The sequence below is a fragment of the Protopterus annectens genome, chromosome 1.part1 (assembly GCF_019279795.1).
Source record: "Protopterus annectens isolate FY-2018-M chromosome 1.part1, PAN1.0, whole genome shotgun sequence".
NCBI lineage: Eukaryota > Metazoa > Chordata > Ceratodontiformes > Protopteridae > Protopterus > Protopterus annectens.
Genome location: NC_056726.1, coordinates 1,560,615,949 through 1,560,636,418, shown reverse-complemented (window position 1 = coordinate 1,560,636,418; position 20,470 = coordinate 1,560,615,949).

Sequence of the window (20,470 nt, the reverse complement as noted above, 5' to 3'; positions counted from 1 at the left end):
CAAGGCCTTTGACACAATCCCTCACTCAGGCATCATTGAGAAACTCATCCAGCTGGGTATTAACCCTTATGTCACTAGATTTGTTGCCAACTGGCTCACAAACAGAAGACATAGTCACAATTCTGGATGCCAACTCTACTAGCAGACCTGTTACCAGTGGTGTTGCTCTGGGATCTGTGTTTGGCCCCTACTGTTTGGTATCTATTTTTCAGAAGTCCAAGTGAAAATAGATGGCCTATGGCTTACAAAGTTTGCTGATGACTGCAAACTGGGTGCAGTCATCAAATCCCCCAAATATATCAACATACTACAAAATGGGCTTACACAGACAAATGATTGCTGTCAAAGTCATGGATTTAAACTAAACACCAAAAAATGCATTATTATACCCTTCTGCAAAGGAGAAACCCCTGCTAATTACAACATTAATAATATCCACTTAAGTTCAAACCCAGTGGTGAAAGATTTAGGAATGCAAGTCAATAGCAGCCTTAATTTTGATCATCAGGTGTCCACAGTAGTAAGGAAGGCCTTTTATGTTGCACACCTCATAAAAAGGGTATAGAATCCAAAGCTAAGGAGGTTATAACTCCCCTGTACTCAGCTCTCATCAGACCAATAATAGAGTACAATGTTCCCTTCTGTATGTACTTCAGCAGACATCTGCAGCAACTGGAGAGACCTCAGAGGTTTCTCACCAGGAAAATTCAGGGCCTACAACACATGACCTATATGGACTGACTAAAGGCCCTATCACTTTACTCATTATTGTATAGGCTGCTTAGAGGTGACTTGTCCCTGGCCTACAGAGCCATCTCAGACCCTTCTTTGACAAAGCTCCTGCACATCCAGAAATCCAATTGGACAAGTTTCAGTCATGCTAGGGATCTTAACCTAGCCTGTGATATTAACAGGAGATGCTAGAGAAACAGATATATCTCCCAGAGGTTGTCACTCCTCTGGAACAACCCCCCAATTCATGTAAAACAGAGCTCCTCAATGACTCTATTTAAGTGTAACCTGGACAATTGGATGAGAAACCATACATTTACAGTAGGAGTTTCACCTATGTCCCTCTTAGACAGGGGCAGCCTGTGCTGATAGTTAGATTCATGTGCAAACATAGACTATATATCTTGGTCCATAAGGGAACAAGGGTATAATATGGTTAGGCTTGCTGAGGCCTTAGGACCAATATCCTAGTAATCTTCTATGATCCAATGATGATCTTATGTGATACACAGCAAGAAATGGTACATAATGGGAAAACTTTGGAAAAAGGTAAAGAAGAAAGACAGAGAACAGAGAGAAGAAGGTAAGGAAGTAAAATAAAAAAGACAGGAATAGAAGAAGGATAAAAAATAAGTGATGAAGACAATATTAATTAGAGCACAGTGAAAGAAAAATGAATGATGGGTAAAATAGCAAGATAAAGGAAACAGAAAATTATAAGAAAAAATATAAAAGAAAAAAGTAAATGGATACTAGGAAAATGTAGAAAAGGTGAGTAACATATATTATAGGTAATTGTAAGAAGGAATGGGGCAACTGTAGCAATTAATATAAATAGTTAAAAAAGTTTAACGTGAAGGGCAGATATTTTAGAATGGTGTAAAAATCTTGATACATATGTAGTTGTTTTATAAGATATAAGAGACTTGACTACAGTAGAAAGACTACAGACTGAGCAATTATAGGGGTTGGAATAGTGTATGGAATTTAGGAAAAGATGCATGTTCATGAGTAGGAGTATTATTGGAAAGCACTGTGAAAATAGTAGATGTGACTGAGTACAGATGGGAAAAGCAACAATTCTAGGTATAAGGTGGAAAGAGCTTGTATACAGAATAATAGCACTTTATGCTTATGTTAATAGAAAGGACAGAGAAAATATGTTCCAGAAAATTCTAGATTACATAGCTATAAATATGGACATTATAGTAGAAACAGACTTTAACTGTGATTTAAGAAAAAGAAAAAGAAAGTGTAGTGACATAAATAAAACACTAGAAATAATAAGATATGGCAAACTGTATTTATGGAAATGTAATGGAAAGACTTATAAAAGAAGGAATTACAGAACAGAAATTGATGATTTTTTTTGTTATCCCAAGTAATAGAAATAATTAAAGAAGGTATATTAGAAACAGGATTCTCAGATCATTTGGTTATTTTGATAGAAATAAAAGATACAAGGAATATATAAAGATAGGAAAAGGAATAAAAGGAATAAATGAAATAAAGTAGGATGAGAAAGGAAAGAATTTTGGAAAGATCATATAGGCATAAGACAGTTTTATCATAATTGGTCAGAATGATGGATAGCGTTTAAGGAAAAATACAGGAGATGTTATATGCAATGGGAGATAGAAAAAAATGAGAAAAACTCAGAAACATTATTTAAGAAAAGAAAAGAGGTGTTTTCTACTCTGGAAAGGAATGATGGAGAGTATTTTTGTAAAGAAAAATAGTTATATGAACTTAAGAAAAAAATCAAACATTTGTAGTATAAACAAAGATATTTTTACAAGGAAAAAGGAGGAGGTAGCGCCATATTTAAGTAAGTCAAAGACAAGTATGCAATAATGAGAAAGTTGAAAAACAAAACAGGTACAAAACAAACTAGATAAGAAAAGATAATAAAAGTAGGGCAAAGTCATGAGAATGAGATATTTGAAAAGAAATGGACATCCAAAATGAAGATATGGGAAGTAAGAAAGTTTTGGAATGGGATAATGAAGAGTTAGAAAAATAAATATTTTTGGGAGAACTGGATAAAATATTGAAAATAGTTAATATGGAGTCAGCAGCAGGACCTCATGGAATAGAATACCAAATTTATAAAACTTTTAAAACATGACAAAAGAAATATTTTCTAAGGGCATTAAATGAATGGTTAAAAAAGGATTTGGGTATAAAGAATTACATAGAGGCGTATTGAAATTTATATGGAAGAAGGCAGAATTAGTAATGAACAATGCAGACTATAAGATATTTCTGAAGATAATTCAGAAAAGAATGGAAGATAAAATTGATAAGGTTACAGATGATATGATATACAGTGCTAAAAGTAAAGGGAGTCAGAAGTTATTAATGATAATCAAGGAATTAGTGGATAATAGTATGAACAGACAAGAAAAGTAATTATGATAGGTGACATAAAGAAAGCTTTTGATATTGTACAACATTCAAAATTATGACAGACTTTTCAATCATATAAGTGAAAAGGTAAAAAAAAATGTGTGTATCATGACTTATAAATATAATATGAAAATTGTTTTGGTAAATGGATGTGCATTGAGTAGTAAAATGTTTACACTGGTGATGAATGTAATAGTAAATAATATAAATCAAGAAATGAGGAGTGTATGTTATAGAAATAAGTAGGGTATTGAAATACCTATTATGTTATCCTGTGCAGATGATACTATAATTGTTACAAAATATGTGAAAGGAATAGAGGAAGTGTTAGGTTGTTTATGTTTATTTATTTTATTTATTTTATTTTACATTTGTTTACCGGGCTAGTCTAACTGGATACACGTCCATTTTCAGTAGAGGCCCGGGGAGATAAGCTCCTAGGTAAGACAATGAATTTAACACAATTCTATCTACGGATATAGAAGACAAATAAATTCTATTTACAGTGCCAATTACAGGTGTTCATAGTAAAAATTTAACAGTGTAGAATACAGGCATAACAAAGGATGCAGTTAAAATCCCAAAATTTACAGTGTAGAATACAGTCATAGCAAATGAAAGTAATATAGATTAGGTGTTCTAGAGATAGTTAGTAGAACTAGTTTTATAAGGAAGAAGTTTCTTTAGATGAGTAGATGGGATGGGAAGATCAGAGTATTTAGTGACTCTTGAGCTAGTCAGGTTTAGAGCATGGGCATAACCAATGAGTTTTGAGATGCACTTTCAGATTGTTTTTGAAACAGGAAAGTGAGGGAAATGTGGAGAGTTTGTTTGGTAGGAGATTCCAGGCTTTTCCAACTATATTAGAAAAAAGTGAGTCACCAGCCTTGTTGTTTGTTTTAGTAGTATGTGCTAGAAGTTTCTGAGAAGACCTTAAGGTATCTAGGTTTTTATAGGGAGTTATTAGTGTGGAAAGAATAGGTGTTTTGGAAGGTGTGTAAAAGGTTTTGTGAGCTATAGTTAGTTGATGGTATTTAATTAGATTTTGTAGTTCAAGCCATCCTAGCTGTTTTAAATTAAGGCAGTGATGGGTTCTAAATGGGTTACCTGTTGCAAATCTGGCGATGTTGGAAAAGACAAACTAGTAACTTCAAAATGGAAAAAACCAGGATCCAACCAAGAGACACACTGAGGCACAATAAATCTGGCGATGTTATTGTAGGACATTTCCAGTTTGCTGAGATTATTTTTAGATAGTTTAGTAAAAATAGGTGAAGCATATAGAAGAGGAGAGATTAGATGAGTGTGTGCTATTGTGGTTCGAGCTGAAGGTAGGAGAAATGATTTTATCCTATATAGAGAGCCTAGCTTTTTGTTGACAGTTTTTATAGTATTGTTTATATGGATATCAAAGTTTAGATTATTGTCAATGGTGACTCCTAATAGTTTGGTGGTAGGTTCAGGGGATATAATAGTTTTGAAAAATTATATGGAGCTTACTTGCTGCTTGCTGTGGGATTTGAAGTTTTCTTAAGACACACAGTCTTGCTGTGCTGTTTACTGCTGAATCAGAGACACATAGCTCTGCATGACTCCATCTGTAGTCTGTTTAAAGCACCAAACCTTTCAAATTGCACACTGATAAAGAAATATATTTTGCAGCTATAAGCACAGTTACAGATAACTTATTTTATAACAAACCACACATAGTCTGTCAGATTTGTAGCATATATTTACAAAGTTTTCCTTCATTACAGATATGAATGATGACTTCTACAAAATACCTCTCTCTGTCCTTCTCTCACATAACTGAATTACTACAATTGCTATATACAGAGCTAGTCACGCACACATTTCCTCTTGGTATGTTTTTCTGGCCTTATGTGGGAAGTCACATAATGTCTGTTTTAGACTTTTCTATTGTCCTTTTGTGATTTAAGCACTTTTGCTGATGTGAGGATGCCATTCTGAAAGGAAACATCTGTATAAGCTGCTCCTACTGGAAAAACATCACGTATTGCTGAATTTATAAAAAAGGATGTCTGTTAATAGATATTTGTTCTACAAACATGAGAAAATCATGTAATGCTTGTTTTCCAGTATTGCTTTGTTAGGCATTTTCTGATGCTGTGAAGAGAAGCCTGTCTGTTATACATATAGTATGAATGCACATTGTAAACTCTATACATATATTCAAGCAAACTTTTTCTTTCAGCATATTTACAACAGAATTTATTTCAGCCTTATATTCATAATATCTAACAATTCCCTCTGTTTTTAAACATACTCAAAACATTCTATATAAAAAACACATTAAGAAACAAAACCTTTAGTCTTTTTTTGATACAAGTCAAAATGCAATTTTACATAGTTAATACAATGAAAACAAGTATTACTACCAAACCTGAATGTATTTAACAACTTTTTCTTTTGCAGACCATTCTGTGAAAATATTTTATCAGTTATGAGCTGTGTCTGTTTTAATTTTACTTGATTAATTTATTATTTTGCAATCACAGAATTTAATTTATGACTTAGAATTGTTTCATTAACTCTTTGCAACTGTTGAATTAACTATAAGAGACAATAACTATAAGCTACTGCAAGCATTTATACACTGCTGAAAATATACAGTTTTAATGTCATTTTAACCATCATATTGTGTTCATGTCTCTGAACTGCTCAATAACATCTTGGTAAAATACTGAACTGGGCTTAGATAATAAATATTTGAAAGCAATTATTTTACTGGGGTAAAACCAGTGATATTACAACTTGACAAATTACTTTTGCACTTATTACGATGTATCCTGTACAGTATGTATTTACACAGACTGTTTGCTATTTATGCATTTCAATTTACTAGGTATATTGGACCCATTTTTTTAAAACATGTTTTTTCACACATATTTATTACTAGACATTCATTTAATTTGTACTGAATTCTTCTGCATTTGTACATACAATGACTATAAAGTACATTTAGTCTAATCTTACAAATTTAATAACATTAATATTAAGCAAAATCTTGGAAAATGTTTATGTCTCTTTAGAAATATCTAGTGGAACTGATACCAAATGCATATGTCATGTTATTTTAAACTACATACTCAGCAATTAAAAATATTCATGCTTTTTTATACCAACATTGTCTTGCCAAAAACATATTAAAAATAGTGACCAATCTTGTTCAATTTTTTACATATCTTTACTCTCTCTTGTATAGCTGTAATCAATTTTAAATCATCTCTTGTTTTTTAAACCATCTCTTGTATAGCTTTACAATTTAACAGGTTGTAAATACAATTTAATACTAAACAATACAATAATAACCATTATGATAGCTATTAAGAACTTGTAAAATATCTTATCCTGTCAGGTTTAATCCAGTTTACCAGTATTTTTAATACACTAATACCTGTTTTCCCCCCATAAAAGAGTATTGTCAAGACGGAATGAGATTTTTTTTGTAGCTTTATTTAGACCCTTGTTGTTTATTTTTTTATGTAGCTTTATTTCAGACCCTTGTTGTTTATTTTTTCTGTAGCTTTATTTCAGACCCTTGTTGTTTATTTTTTCTGTAGCTTTATTTCAGACCCTTGTGCAGTACTGCTTATACAGTCAGTGTAAAACTGAGAAAGTGCCCCTCCCCCTGTAGTACTTCAGCACTGTTTACCTGCCCTATGCTGTGAGAATAGAATGTATGTCAGCCCAACACTTTGGTTATACATTTATTTTATTAGGTTACTAAATAAAGCTTTCACTGTATATTACCTCTAGTAGGTATTTACACCCTCCTGCACAATTGATTTGAACTGTATATATACTATAGCCCATTTGCTGGCTGTACTTGATGCAACTGAGGTTTTTTTTTCTTTTTAACATTTACTTGCAAACAGATTATAAGTGACATCTATGCACAATTGTGACATTTTATTACAATTACCAAATAGTGTTGCCTGTAAACATTTTAACAAGTATGTTTTAATAACAATGATGCTTTAGAAAAACTCAAGCTACTTGTCTGGCAATCAGTCTTGTTGTTTATCTGATCTTTCCAACATTTCCTGTAACTATTCATTCAGTCTAGGAAGGTCTGAGCTCACATTTTATACTCTATAAACTATAATTAATTATTTTGGCATTTTTCCTTTAATGTGATTGTGATTTGCATAACTATGCATTTATACAACATAAATAGACATTATTTTACAATTACCTTACATGGATTTCAGTATTTTTTTTTATTTATCTATTTAACTGTCCTGCCATTAATTTTACAAAAACTGTTTGACTAATACCATCTGTGATTTTATTTATTTTTAAAATTCAGAACTTTAACTGTTTGGTGTTACTATACAATTATAACATATGTTTATTTATATTTGCTGTTGTCTGCCTTTGCTTTTGTGCATTGTAAACAAATGTACTCTAGATGAAAAGAACACACATGCATGTCTGTCTTGTATATGTATATGTTTATACAAGCATGTCATGTCCCTACCATCCTAGCATGCATGCTTAACCATTTTCAAAACATAAACATATTATAAAATATATTTCTTTTGCACAGATTAACTGTGTATGCAGGAAATTCCCAGTCTTTGTCAGTTGAGCTAATTTATTTCCTTTATCCTGCAACTGCTGTTGAATTTCCTGTGATGTTGCATGGTCTTTTTGACATTCTTTAGTAAGCTGTTCTGCTGAATTTGAAACTCCTATGCACTTTTGAAAAGATGTGTGTATAACTTGTCTAAGCTTCCTGAACTCATTGTGTCTGTCTTTTAGAAGTTTATTACATTTCTTTGTAACAAAATGTACTAGAGTTTCTATCAGTAACTGATTTGACTGTTGTTGCAACTCTGAAATAAACCTTTTACATCTGGTGACAGAACATAACTGTCTAACATTTGAATATAATGTCAACATATTAACTTTTCTTGGTTCTTTACCTTTACAGTTTTTGTCTGTACAGTCTAACCTTTGGATAATGTCATGCACTGTATTTTTAAGACATTGTACACACAATAAACATTTTTATACCACACATGATTTTATTTCAGATAGCAGTCAAATATTATAATCCATTTGCATAATGCCTTACTATCAAATTGCAATCCATTTGCATAATGCCTTACTATTAACCTGCCCTAATAAGGTTTTACATTTGCTAATATGCTGTATATACATTTATTCTGTTATTATTATTACCTCTATGGCATTCATACTGTATGTAACACAGAATAATTTTCTTACCAGTCAACAGACAGGCAGATGGCCAAGCTGCTTTACTGTAGATGATTGAAAAGTTTCTGTAGTCACTTGTGAAGTTGGTACAGCAAAACTGGCAGATTCAGTCTTACAACTTCGTCTTGTACCTTTTCTGGAGAATTTATGGAACTGCTCCACCTTCCTGCAATGCAGTCTCACTGGATTTAGACGTCTATTAAACTGTATTGCTACAAACTGTTGAAAACTGTAGAAATCTGAAGTACTTCACATAAACGTTACTGTGCTTTTACAGGAGTGACATTACCCATTCACTCCCCCTGTTTTTGGATACAGGCTAGGAACGCTGACAAAGGGTCATCATTGAAAAATTATATAGAGCTTACTTGCTTGCTTCTTGGTGCTTGGTGTGATGGATTTGAAGTCTTCTTAAGACACACAGTCTTGCTGTGCTGTTTACTGCTGAATCAGAGACACATAGCTCTGCATGACTCCATCTGTAGTCTGTTTAAAGCACCAAGCCTTTCAAATTGCACACTGATAAAGAAATATATTTTGCAGCTATAAGCACAGTTACAGATAAGTTATTTTATAACAAACCACACGTAGTCTGTCAGATTTGTAGCATATATTTACAAAGTTTTCCTTCATTACATATATGAATGATGACTTCTACAAAATACCTCTCTCTGTCCTTCTCTCACATAACTGAATTACTACAATTGCTATATACAGAGCTAGTCACGCACATTTCCTCTTGGTATGTTTTTCTGGCCTTATGTGGGAAGTCACATAATGTCTGTTTTTAGACTTTTCTATTGTCCTTTTGTGATTTAAGCACTTTTGCTGATGTGAGGATGCCATTCTGAAAGGAAACATCTGTATAAGCTGCTCCTACTGGAAAAACATCACGTATTGCTGAATTTATAAAAAATGATGTCTGTTAATAGATATTTGTTCTACAAACATGAGAAAATCATGTAATGCTTGTTTTCCAGTATTGCTTTGTTAGGCATTTTCTGATGCTGTGAAGAGAAGCCTGTCTGTTATACATATAGTATGAATGCACATTGTAAACTCTATACATATATTCAAGCAAACTTTTTCTTTCAGCATATTTACAACAGAATTAATTTCAGCCTTATATTCATAATATCTAACAAGTTTTATTGGTAGAGTTAACTGAGAAATCCAATGGGGGGGATTTTCTAGTAGGAGAGAAAAGGGGGAGTTTAGTCTTTTTGGGGTTTAAGAGAAGGCGTCTATGTGTGAACCATTGCTCAACTGTGTTAAAGACTTGTTGGGTAAGGTAGAGAAGTTCAGAAGAGGAGGGGGCTGAGCATATCAGTGTAGAGTCATCTGCATATTGTATGCATGTGGCTTGGGGGATGGCAAGGTGAAGGTCATTGATGAAAATGGAAAAAAGTAGAGGTCCAAGGATGGATCCTTGGGGGACACCAAGGCTGACTGGCAAGTGAGTAGAGAGAGACTTGTGCCATAGTACGGCCTGTTGTCTTTTGTCAAGGTAAGACTGGAACCAGTTTATGGAGGATGTATCAAGTGACAGGGATTTTAGTATTGTGATGAGAATTTGGTGATTTACCATGTCAAAAGCTTTAGACAGGTCAATAAATAGGGCAGAAGAGAGTTTGTTTAGATTGCGGTGTTTGTTGATACTATCTGTGAAGGAAAGAAGGGCAGTAGTAGCAGTTATGTGGAAGTCTAAACCCAATATGATTGCATTTAAATAAAGAAAAAAGTAAAGGATTGGTATATGATAGAGAAATATGAGAAACTGAATTTAATATGCATGAAATGACAGTTTTAGTGATATGTTTTGGGGGCAAGAAATAAAAGAATTACAATGGAAAAAGATGATAGAAATAATAAGATGTGTAAGTGGTGGGAATCTTTCAAATTATCATTAAAACTACACTTGATAAATTTAGTATTAATGGCAAAAATTATGCATATAGCAAGTGTCTTTAGTTTACCATTAACATATGAAAAGGAGTTATATGCAATATCTTTTGCATTTATTTGGGGTTTTAGACATAATCATGTAAAAAGAGGTACATTGTGTGTTACAAAAGAAGGAGGAGTTTTGGGTTTGATTAATTCAATTGCAAATGCAGCTTCATTAAATTTGTATAAAATAATGGATGAAAGAAAATAAGAAAGGTTTAATTAAGAAAATATTATGATCTAAATATGGAAAAGGATGGGCAGTGTTGCAAAGATTTAAAAGGGAAAGAGATGGTATAAATGGAGAATTTCAAATTTATCAAGAAAAGATATTATGTTGGAAAATAAATGTGAATAATATTGAAGAAGAAAGAAACGTAGGGTATACAAATATTATGGTCATATATTATTATTATGTGTATCCTTGGGAAAATCTTGAAGAAAAAGTTAAAGAAATAAAAGTCAGAATGCAAAGATGTAAGAATGAGTTAGAAATTCAGGATGTTTTATGGAGACTGGTAATAAGAAAATTGCCAGTTAAAACAAATATGTTATACAAAAGACGAGAAGATAGAATATGTACTTATTGCAAGGAGAATGAGATGACTGAACATGTTTATTTAAAATGAAAAAGAATTGTACACGTGGAAAAAATTGGGAGATATCAATTATTTTGAAGATATAAAAGGTACAGTGGATATAAACAAAGACATTATTGGGTATGGGTATTACGAAAGTTGAAATAAATATGTAAGTAAAAGAGATAAAAAAAATCTTTAATGTTACATGAGTTATACGGAACCAAAGAGTGAAAGAAATAATGTTTAATGAAATTGGAATTTGTCAAAAATATTGGAAAAGATAAGATTTAGGTTATGCAAACTGGAATGGGGATCTCAAAGTATGCACTGAAAATAAGTTTGTATAAGTAGTAATTTGCAGTGTTCAAAATGTAAATAATGTAAATCGTATAAATATTGTGTGATTGATGTAAAAGCAGAACACATATGACAAATGTCAACTGACATGCATATGCCCCTACACCCCCTGTGGCATGTATACTGATACATTTGACTATTCCATTGTAGCATATATTGACCTTGGCAGACATTTCTTATCATATAGGTTGATTCAGTTACAAACAAGTAGTGTCTGAAAAGACAGATATACAGGTGGACCTTGGTTAGTCCTTCACTCTGAACACACAGTGACGAGCACTTTAGTGTACTACACTGAACATTACTAGCCTGATGCTTCCCTTACTGACATGAGTGGTTAATGCTAGTCCAGCTTCCACATCCCAGCCTCCTCCAATATGCAAAGCTGCTTACACTGGCTGTTAAGGGACAGCAGAGCTTTTTAACCTCAGTGAGCCACTTCTGTGGTGGTGGTCCATTCACTGAAATGAATCTGGAAGCCACATGGTCCTATGTCTTTTCCTTTGTATCAACAACCCTTCAACACACTTGTAGAGATCTGTTATGGCCACCCACAGTATTCACATCCTGCACCACTCCATGTGAAATCTGGTTCCAGTAATGTTGTACATGACACTTTAACCCAGGAGACACATGCCTTGTAAGTATGGGCCTTTCAGTAGCATTTTGTTCTCTTAGCTGGTGAACATTTCAAGTGATTGCCAGCCTCAGATGGTCATGTCAGTCTGTGTACACCTGTAGGAAGGATGTGTCAGTCATTAGGTGTGTACAGTACACCATGGGATGTATGTAACTACAGCTACAGCCTCCCATTATCAGCTGCAGTTCAAGCTATGCACAACACAGCCCTCCCCATTCACATATAAAGGCCATGCCTCAACATATGGCTCTGGAACCCCACAACACTTGTAGCATGCCCCTCCCTTGGTTTCTTATGCTCACAGTTTGACTCCCACTCCTACCACAGGCAGATGATACTGTGCCATGCCAGTGTTAGGGGTTCTGAGTTATACATAAACCATACCATCTACCTCACTCTCCTTAATATCAACTATAGGGTTTACTATTATCATTGACGTACTTAACCAGGCAAGTCTCCTTCCTTAATTCTAGGAAGGTCCATATCTATAAAGGATTTCCTGAAATTCCTCTACTTCAAAGTTGGATAGTTCTAAAAGGTGTGGTGTAAAATGTTGCCAATGCTTTATATTATACTAACAAGAGACAGAATAGAAATCATGCTAATGAAATCATTTAGAGCCACTGCCTGCAAACTGCTGTCAGTACACACTGTGTTATCCATACTTGTCAGCATGAGCTGTGTACAGCATTGTAAACACAAAGTGGGTCTAGTTCACATAATTGAATGTTCACTTACGTGAACCACCATTTGTCAAGACAACAAGACTGAACATTCACTTAGGCGAACACTCACAGCAGTGACTTCCAAAAACTGGGAAGGTAAGTAGTTGGTCAACTTTTCCCCACTGTAGTGTGATCTTGGAGTTGGTATATATAGGTAGGAGCTGTTGAGGGCACAGCCCCTCACATGGGTGGTGTGGGGGGCATAGCACTCTACCTTTGTGGGTTTGAAATACTGTGGTGTGTGTAATGGTCATGATGTTGGCCAACTACTTACCTTCCCTGCTTTTGAAATTTGCTGCTGTGAACATTTGCTCTTGTTGTCTCAACGAATGGAGGTTCACTTAAGTGAACGTTCAGTTATGTGAACTAGACCCACACAAAGCCATGTACCCTGTATGCAGAGCCATAGCTGGCTCATCTAGCACCCAGTGTTGCTCCATGATCTGGGGTCCTTCAACGTTAAGTTGAGGAGCAAAAAAAGGTCCTTTTCCCCTCTGATCATGAGGAGTATCAGATCTGCCCTTCAACTATAAGTTGAAGACCAAAAAAGGCAATCTACTTTTAAAGACTGTAGCAAACTTCCTTTTACTACAATCAAAATTAAACTTATGCACTCACCATAAATATGCATCTCTGTTGCCTATTTGCATACTTCAACTATATAGAATTAGATCTGATGTCAGATCCAACTCAGCCACATTTATTAGACTCTCAGATCCAACTCTCAAGCTCCCCCCTTTATCCATAATAACCCTGTCAACCTGCAAGACCTCAGATCAAGTTTGCTGCCTTATAAGGCATAGAAAGAATTAAGCATTCATTAAGACAAAAAAGTAAGAAAGAACTGGGGCTCATACCTGGATGAGAGGTTCCTCAGTAACCATAAAGTCACTCCGAGAACAAACAGGAAGTGGGATGGAGGGTGGAGAGGTGAGGAAGCATGAAAATGGACAACATACATGTACATAGCCTTAATATCTGATGCTGGCCTTTTCATTCATTCCTCATCTATTGGGACAGAGACCACAGCTACGTGGAGCTTGGGTGGCCCTCATGGAAGGATATTTTGATGTACTGCAGAACCAAAGGCAGCCGTCCTCCTGGAAGTCAAATCCAATTTGTAATGAGCAATAAGGGTATGAGCACTAGACCAGGTAACTGCTGCACAAGTGATGTCAACAGAAGAAGACCAAAAGGTGGATGATGTACCCATGGACCTGCTGGAGTGTGCTTTTTGAGGCCTGGGTAGGGACTAACTGTAAACAAAGGAAATGCAATCAGTAAGCCATTTGGATAGGATAATTTTAGAAACTGGTGAGCTCAATTTGTTTGGGGAGAAAGAGACAAACAAATGATTTGACTTTCTGAAATCTTTCAATCTATCAGAGGAGTGAATGGCCCAAACCATCAGCATCTAGCTGAGTGAAGCTTGGATTTCAAGGTCACCGGAACAGACTGGCAACCAGCCATGTCATGACACCACCTAATCCCTATCCTGGTGTACTCTCTCCCTTATGTGTCATTCATTATTTGTTGTTTATTTATTTCAGGTTTGCTAAATGGTATAGTGTGCTGGCACAGGACCCTTTTCAGCCACTACCTGGGCCACTAAGCAACAAAACACATGACAGACAACAGCCCTGAAATTAACAATACAGCAGCTACAACAACAATAATAAAGTATACCTATAAGTACTTTAAAGCTAAGAAATAAACTATAATATTAGGGAACAACAACAAGAACCAATGTGGTAATATTGCTTCATATTAATGTAAAGTCTAACATGTAATAGTTAACTGTTAGCTGAAAAACTAGAAAACTGTCATTAAAAGAATACATACAGATACACCATATGTTTTAGCCAGAAACTTTAAAACATAAGAATTTTGTTCATTGTCCAAATTTCTCCATCACCACTAGTCAACCCTCTGTAGGCATACAACCATGCAGTGCCTTCTGCATCATTTGGATGACTACAGCCCCATGTCTGTCAGTATTCCATGTTTGTCTGTTTGTCCCTGCTACTTGCCCTCACCTTTTATCCAATCCTAGCCAACTATCAGCACCTTCTCCACCTATCCTTCTGTTGTGAAGCTTATAACGGGGCAAATTCTCCACAAATATATATATATATATATATATATATATATATATATATATATATATATATATATTTATATATATATGGGTCTACTTCACATCATCTAAAACCCATTTGACTGACTTTCATTTCACCGAGACCAAATCACCTAATTTCAAAATACCAAAAACTCATTTGACTGAATCTCATTTCACTGAAAGCTTACAATGCTAAATTTCAACAGAACTAAACATTAAACCATAGACAAACACACTCACAACACTAATAACTACCTCTTTCCAGAACTTAAAACTACTTACTTACCCTCTTAACAGAAACTGAACAATATAAAATGAAACTGAGGGGCTACGCCTCCCACACCCCCTCTAACTATATATACTAACTCCAGGATTGCACAATAGTAGGGAAAAGGAAATATACCTTTTACTTGCCTTTCAGCACTCTACACGCTGCTACTTCTGCTGGGAATGCACAAAACATCTGCCATATTACTTTAGCTACTTTCCATAAAAATGTAAAGAGACATACCCACATTGAAAAACACTACAAAACTACTTTCTACATGACTATCAGTATGCTGACAATCAGTACTGTAAGTTACAGAAAGTCACAGGTGAATGGAAACCCACATTATGTCTATGGCTTAGAATTCAGTGAAATGAGATTCCCCTCAAGACCAGATCCAATTTGTTCTTCTTCTTCTTTCGGCTGTTTCCGTTAGGGGTCGCAACAGTGGATCATCTGTTTCCATTTCTTCCTGTCCTCTGCATCTTGCTCTGTCATACAAACCACCTGCATGTCCTCTCTCACCACATCCAAAACCTTATCTTAGGCCTTCTCCTTTTCCTGTTACCTGACAGCTCCATACTTAGCATCCTTTTCCCACTATACCTGGCATCCCTCCTCAGCACATGTCCAAACCAATGCAATCTCGCTTCTCTGGCTTTATCTCCAAACTATCCAACCTGAGATGACCCTCTAATATACCGATTCCTAATCCTGTTATGAATAATAGCAATATGAGGATTAGCCCAAGTAGCAGCTACACATATGTCATGTATGGAATGGTTGGACGAAAATGCTGATGAGTTTACCATAGATCTCGTGAGTGAGCTCTTAAAGGTTTCAGTAATGAAGTGCCCAATTTATTATAGATAAAGGCTATGCAATCTATAATCCATCTTGCCAATGTCACCTTTATTACAGATTTGCCCAATGTGTTATCTACAAAGGAAATAAATAATTGATCAGATTTTCTAATGTCTTTTGTTCTGTGTAAGTAGAAAAGCAGCTGTCCATGAACAGCAAGTAAATTTAACACGTATTCACCTTTGTTTTCAAATTTTGGGAAGAAAATGGGCAAGTTAATAGACTGACTGATATTGAATTCTGACACCACCTTAGGAAGGAAGGAAGGATTGGTTCTTAATTTCACCTTACCCTTACAGAAAATAAAGTAAGGAAAATTAAAGGATAATGCTTGATGTTCTGAAATCCTGGCAGAGTTAATACACACTAGAAATATGGTTGTTCAGGTCAAAATTTAAGATCAGATTTTGTAGCTGGTTCAAATGGAGAATGGATTAAAGCCTGCAAAACAAAGTTCAAATCCCACAGAGGAGTAGGATCTTTGTAAAGGTGGTCTAAGTAAAATAGTAACTCATAGAAAGGCTTTGCATATCTTAGTAGAAGCTAAGGAAGAATTGTCAACTCCTATATTAAAGTTAGAGATTACTGCCAATTGAACTTTAATAGTAGAGGAGCTAGCTCCCTCATTAAACATTTCTGCCAAAAACTCTAATACACTCTGTGTAGGGTCTGAAAAGGGATCAATATGTTTTTGATGAGCCTAACAAATAAACCTCTTCCACTTAATCTTGTCGATTTTTCCAGTGTAAGCTTTCTCCACAAATATATATATATATATATATATATATATATATATATATATATATATATATATATATATATATATATTTATATATATGGGTCTACTTCACATCATCTAAAACCCATTTGACTGACTTTCATTTCACCGAGACCAAATCACCTAATTTCAAAATACCAAAAACTCATTTGACTGAATCTCATTTCACTGAAAGCTTACAATGCTAAATTTCAACAGAACTAAACATTAAACCATAGACAAACACACTCACAACACTAATAACTACCTCTTTCCAGAACTTAAAAACTACTTACTTACCCTCTTAACAGAAACTGAACAATATAAAATGAAACTGAGGGGCTACGCCTCCCACACCCCCTCTAACTATATATACTAACTCCAGGATTGCACAATAGTAGGGAAAAGGAAATATACCTTTACTTGCCTTTCAGCACTCTACACGCTGCTACTTCTGCTGGGAATGCACAAAACATCTGCCATATTACTTTAGCTACTTTCCATAAAAATGTAAAGAGACATACCCACATTGAAAAACACTACAAAACTACTTTCTACATGACTATCAGTATGCTGACAATCAGTACTGTAAGTTACAGAAAGTCACAGGTGAATGGAAACCCACATTATGTCTATGGCTTAGAATTCAGTGAAATGAGATTCCCCTCAAGACCAGATCCAATTTGTTCTTCTTCTTCTTTTGGCTGTTTCCGTTAGGGTCACTACTGTGGATCATCTGTTTCTGTTTCTTCCTGTCCTCTGCATCTTGCTCTGTCATACAAACCACCTGCATGTCCTCTCTCACCACATCCAAAACCTTATCTTAGGCCTTCTCCTTTTCCTGTTACCTGACAGCTCCATACTTAGCATCCTTTTCCCACTATACCTGGCATCCCTCCTCAGCACATGTCCAAACCAATGCAATCTCGCTTCTCTGGCTTTATCTCCAAACCATCCAACCTGAGATGACCCTCTAATATACCGATTCCTAATCCTGTTATGAATAATAGCAATATGAGGATTAGCCCAAGTAGCAGCTACACATATGTCATGTATGGAATGGTTGGACGAAAATGCTGATGAGTTTACCATAGATCTCGTAGAGTGAGCTCTTAAAGGTTTCAGTAATGAAGTGCCCAATTTATTATAGATAAAGGCTATGCAATCTATAATCCATCTTGCCAATGTCACCTTTATTACAGATTTGCCCAATGTGTTATCTACAAAGGAAATAAATAATTGATCAGATTTTCTAATGTCTTTTGTTCTGTGTAAGTAGAAAAGCAGCTGTCCATGAACAGCAAGTAAATTTAACACGTATTCACCTTTGTTTTCAAATTTTGGGAAGAAAATGGGCAAGTTAATAGACTGACTGATATTGAATTCTGACACCACCTTAGGAAGGAAGGAAGGATTGGTTCTTAATTTCACCTTACCCTTACAGAAAATAAAGTAAGGAAAATTAAAGGATAATGCTTGATGTTCTGAAATCCTGGCAGAGTTAATACACACTAGAAATATGGTTGTTCAGGTCAAAAATTTAAGATCAGATTTTGTAGCTGGTTCAAATGGAGAATGGATTAAAGCCTGCAAAACAAGGTTCAAATCCCACAGAGGAGTAGGATCTTTGTAAAGGTGGTCTAAGTAAAATAGTAACTCATAGAAAGGCTTTGCATATCTTAGTAGAAGCTAAGGAAGAATTGTCAACTCCTATATTAAAGTTAGAGATTACTGCCAATTGAACTTTAATAGTAGAGGAGCTAGCTCCCTCATTAAACATTTCTGCCAAAAACTCTAATACACTCTGTGTAGGGTCTGAAAAGGGATCAATATGTTTTTGATGAGCCTAACAAATAAACCTCTTCCACTTAATCTTGTCGATTTTTCCAGTGTAAGCTTTCTCCACAAATATATATATATATATATATATATATATATATATATATATATATATATATATATATATATATATTTATATATATATGGGTCTACTTCACATCATCTAAAACCCATTTGACTGTCTTTCATTTCACCGAGACCAAATCACCTAATTTCAAAATACCAAAAACTCATTTGACTGAATCTCATTTCACTGAAAGCTTACAATGCTAAATTTCAACAGAACTAAACATTAAACCATAGACAAACACACTCACAACACTAATAACTACCTCTTTCCAGAACTTAAAAACTACTTACTTACCCTCTTAACAGAAACTGAACAATATAAAATGAAACTGAGGGGCTACGCCTCCCACACCCCCTCTAACTATATATACTAACTCCAGGATTGCACAATAGTAGGGAAAAGGAAATATACCTTTTACTTGCCTTTCAGCACTCTACACGCTGCTACTTCTGCTGGGAATGCACAAAACATCTGCCATATTACTTTAGCTACTTTCCATAAAAATGTAAAGAGACATACCCACATTGAAAAACACTACAAAACTACTTTCTACATGACTATCAGTATGCTGACAATCAGTACTGTAAGTTACAGAAAGTCACAGGTGAATGGAAACCCACATTATGTCTATGGCTTAGAATTCAGTGAAATGAGATTCCCCTCAAGACCAGATCCAATTTGTTCTTCTTCTTCTTTCGGCTGTTTCCGTTAGGGGTCGCAACAGTGGATCATCTGTTTCCATTTCTTCCTGTCCTCTGCATCTTGCTCTGTCATACAAACCACCTGCATGTCCTCTCTCACCACATCCAAAACCTTATCTTAGGCCTTCTCCTTTTCCTGTTACCTGACAGCTCCATACTTAGCATCCTTTTCCCACTATACCTGGCATCCCTCCTCAGCACATGTCCAAACCAATGCAATCTCGCTTCTCTGGCTTTATCTCCAAACCATCCAACCTGAGATGACCCTCTAATATACCGATTCCTAATCCTGTTATGAATAATAGCAATATGAGGATTAGCCCAAGTAGCAGCTACACATATGTCATGTATGGAATGGTTGGACGAAAATGCTGATGAGTTTACCATAGATCTCGTAGAGTGAGCTCTTAAAGGTTTCAGTAATGAAGTGCCCAATTTATTATAGATAAAGGCTATGCAATCTATAATCCATCTTGCCAATGTCACCTTTATTACAGATTTGCCCAATGTGTTATCTACAAAGGAAATAAATAATTGATCAGATTTTCTAATGTCTTTTGTTCTGTGTAAGTAGAAAAGCAGCTGTCCATGAACAGCAAGTAAATTTAACACGTATTCACCTTTGTTTTCAAATTTTGGGAAGAAAATGGGCAAGTTAATAGACTGACTGATATTGAATTCTGACACCACCTTAGGAAGGAAGGAAGGATTGGTTCTTAATTTCACCTTACCCTTACAGAAAATAAAGTAAGGAAAATTAAAGGATAATGCTTGATGTTCTGAAATCCTGGCAGAGTTAATACACACTAGAAATATGGTTGTTCAGGTCAAAAATTTAAGATCAGATTTTGTAGCTGGTTCAAATGGAGAATGGATTAAAGCCTGCAAAACAAGGTTCAAATCCCACAGAGGAGTAGGATCTTTGTAAAGGTGGTCTAAGTAAAATAGTAACTCATAGAAAGGCTTTGCATATCTTAGTAGAAGCTAAGGAAGAATTGTCAACTCCTATATTAAAGTTAGAGATTACTGCCAATTGAACTTTAATAGTAGAGGAGCTAGCTCCCTCATTAAACATTTCTGCCAAAAACTCTAATACACTCTGTGTAGGGTCTGAAAAGGGATCAATATGTTTTTGATGAGCCTAACAAATAAACCTCTTCCACTTAATCTTGTCGATTTTCCCAGTGTAAGCTTTATGGGAAGACAAAAGTATA